Genomic DNA, 4163 nt, shown 5'->3' with positions numbered 1-4163 from the left:
ACAGCATAGATAAAGAGCAACGTCACAGAAATAAAGGTGAGAATTTAAAATGGGGAAATGCAAGACAGAAAGAAGTCACAGACAAAAGAAAAATTGATATATACTAATGATATAGAAACTGGGTTGAACAACCCAAAGAATACAACAACAATCGATGGAACGTTGAACAGAAGAAAAGACACAATTAGCCAAATAAAAGAAGAAAATGAGGTCACTCAAATAGCAGCAATAAACGAAGGTACCGACACTCAAATTATTTCGAACACTATGGATAATAAGGAGAGGAAAATTACGGAAAACAAACAGAAGACAAAACAATATTTATCAGCAAATATATACTGAATATGGGAAAAGGAAATGTATTAAGCAGTTTTCACAAATATGACGAAGTAATGTTACAGTTGCACAAAACCTTGAATGGACACCCATCAAAGCCTTAGCATGAAACAGAACGGAATTATTATCTTTGATTACTCTAAAATATCATGGACTTTGAAAATGGAAAGTATTTCAGACATCTAATACGAAAAAATGGCAACATGAATTCAATTAAAGGTAATTGGTAATTATTGCTTTATTATGCAATAACCAAATAAATAAAAATAACCATAGGATAATTTACTAAATCATAACAAATTGAGTTAGGAACTTATAATTTTGCATACTAATATACATATGTTTATAGTACAACTAATAAATTTTCATTTTGTTTTTATTTTAAAATGTTTATAAATACTATGAATTAATCGCAAGGATTGAGTATCATTTCAGAAGCACGCCTAGAGCCATGATCGATGAGGGGAGAGGTTGTAGCAATTTCTCAACCTAAACCGCCCTAAATACTAAAGAAGTAAGTATAACACGATAGACGTAGCAACAAGTATTTTGCAGGAAGAAATTTTATCGAATTTATACGTCCCCAAAAACCTGTAGAAGACATTCATTGCTACAACACAAAGATAAATTTAATGGGAATAATACTGGGAAAACAAAATAATCGAAAAAAATGATAATAATGGTAAGTAAGGTTCATAATAAAATGTGATAAATATAATCACTTAAGCATGTAAAAAAGGTAGCAAGGAATTAATACCGAATCGAATAACTAAAGTAAGTGAAAAGTAACAAAGACTGGTAGGAGCAGGTCCTTATATTTGCAAAGTCTAATAAAAATTATAGGATAGTGAACTATTCACAATAATTTGAGAAAATTTAAATATGCACAACTTACTCGAGAGACAGCCGAGATAGCATCTATTGAAGACGAACAGACGACATCGGCAGAGAAGGAAGACATCAACGGCTCACGATATACATACCATAGTTAATTGGTATCACCGGAACGACGGGTCATACGGTGGGTTGAAGATCGAGAGTGTGGGGATCAGGAGACGGAAGACGAAATATTCGGAGGTTATCAATGAAGGCGAACTCAACCAGGAAGTGAAAGTGTTAAATACATCATACGAAATCAACAATACGAATTAAAGTGACAAATAACAGGCGAAGACGGATGTGCATCATACTAAAACAAAAAGGCGGATTCAACAAGGCGATTGGAGATAAGTGAATGACAAGACATTATACAAAGCTGAAAGCAAGGACATATTCAGGAGCATCATCATACACAACCGAAAGTGCAAGAAGAGATTTTAATTCAACCCCTGGAGATGATTTTGGAAGAGTTAAAGTAACACAATAATGACGGAACGAGCAGATACAAGTCGCCTCACAAAGATAAAAACAACATTAAGACGAAATTTTAGAACAATCAACAATTCAACAGTGTTCATCAATTTAACCAGACGGCCCCAAAAAGTCAATTCAAAGCAGAGGTCCTAAAACTACAGCGGAGGCGGGTCTAACACAAAAGGCAACTTATCAAGTAATCAAATTTCCACAAGCTGAAGCCAATACACAGCGAAATTCAAAAGCAACAACAAAGACTTCGAATCAAAACACAAACAATGCGAACATCCTGATAACGGTACAACATCTAAGAATCCATACATTTAAGCAGTGTGACACTCGTCAATTCATCACAACTTGCTAACTAGCAACTTATCTGAACGGAAGCAGCTTAAAACTATTGAAAAGGCACTGTAATAACGTCAAACTATTACAATGTTACATGCAGAAAATCATTGAAATACAACTAGAGCAGAGCTACTTCTACTCCGCTGGAGATATCACGTCAGATTTATACAAGTGGCCGGTACAACAGCAATTTTTGCACACAACAAACAATAGACATCATTTACCAAAACATCATCATGGAACCACTTAAAAACAATTTCATCGAAGATTACAAATTTAGACGGCAGTACAAAGGAACCCACGAGAGGAGCAGCTTAAGGAGGCGAAACAAGTAAGGCATCAGAAAGCACAAGACGATACGGAACAATCAAACTGCAGACTAGGAACACACCTGCACTCGAGATTTACAACCAACCAAGTGATCAACAACATGAATGATTACGAGGACGCAAGAGCAACACCAAGTAAAGGCAAAGGCGATTCGAGAAGGCATCATCAGGTAAGAAACTCTCGAGAAAGTTTATGTGCAGATATGAGAATACTTAAAAGATTAGAGGAAATAAAATGGTAACGCGACGAAAAAAAGGGATATAACAGGGTGATTTGATAGATTAGAAGAACACGTAATAGATGCAGTATGGTCAGAAAACAAACAAAAAAAAAAGTTTTTTTTTAATAATAAAATAAGTTGATATAACACTAAGATACGGGTGAAAAATAATTTTGAAATAACGCAAAGAGTACAAATTAAATTAGAAGAATAATAGGGATATAATAGAAGGGATAAATTAGAAGAATAATAGGGAACATGAAAATTACTGTGGAATAATTATATATATATTAACTCAGAAACGTATCAATGTATTTAAATCTTGGTCAAGAGAAGCGTTGAAGAATAACAAAAAAATGTTAGCTGAACCATATCAAAAGATCCAAAAGTAAACTTTGTAAGAAATTATTATTAAAAGAATTTATAAAACATATACAGAACGAATAACATCAAGAGATTCTAACACTAAACTCCACCGAAAAGTAAAAATTCAGATATGACAGATAATAGTTAATGATGCATAAACAACGGACCATTGAATGATTATATAATAGAAAAATATATATGTTTTTGGCCTACCCTAACAAGCGAAGGATCATTCTCTTAATGAACCTTCACCTCGTTTATGTGGGAGGAGATGAACGGCCTTGATATCCTTCATCACTCCTCATATCAGATCACGGGATATATCGTAGGAATCTTTAAACCAAACATAGAAGAAAGCGTAAAACTTTGAGACAGACTCAGCTGACCCATTTACTTGCGATCAGCTGATCCAAAACAAATTAAAATAAACGATCGTGCATACGAAATAATATACATACAAGAGGGCAAAAACATTGCCACTGGTGAGGGACCAACGCCCGACGATTCACATACGGAGCATGTGGAGCATCATATTTCAATTTTATTAGTGGCAATTATTGTACAGGAAAACGTTCATTACCTTTCCCAACGTAATGGAAACGAGTAAGTATATGGTCAATGTAAAACACTATTGACCGTTAATCAGTTACTTTTGACCGTTTGACCGATATATTTACTCGGATTTTCCGGGCAAACAATTGAGCATAATCTACTATATATGCTCAACTCTGGATGGAAGTATGCACAGCCTTATGTGCCGACACCTTCCTAAAACAATTTTAAAACTGATGGCAGGAGATATTGTAAAAAGGCTGAATATATTCATTTACTCAACGCAAAGTAATTTAAGTACATGAATTAAAATGTTTCATGTAAATTGGTGTTAATTTCTTTCATCAATTTGTAGTGAAATATCGACATATTATCACGGTTTGGCAAACCGTCGAAAACAGCTTAGTCAGATTTATTTAACTGGAGCGCGGTGGATTGACATGTTCAACGTGCTCACATATTGGACAGTGTACATGATATAGCGGCACATCGCGATCGTCATTGATGATGAGCATTGCGCATATGTATAGGACACTAGGAAAGAATTTGTTTGGGTGAGGAGCGCGGAATAATAACTTAGTCAAAATGATGGAGACAATAAGAGTCTTATTGAATCTACATACACGAGTAATACGGAAATTGAACGAAGCATACTGAT

The sequence above is a fragment of the Armigeres subalbatus genome, chromosome 3, assembly GCF_024139115.2.
Source record: "Armigeres subalbatus isolate Guangzhou_Male chromosome 3, GZ_Asu_2, whole genome shotgun sequence".
Lineage (NCBI taxonomy): Eukaryota > Metazoa > Arthropoda > Insecta > Diptera > Culicidae > Armigeres > Armigeres subalbatus.
Note: the sequence above shows the minus strand (reverse complement) of the source record.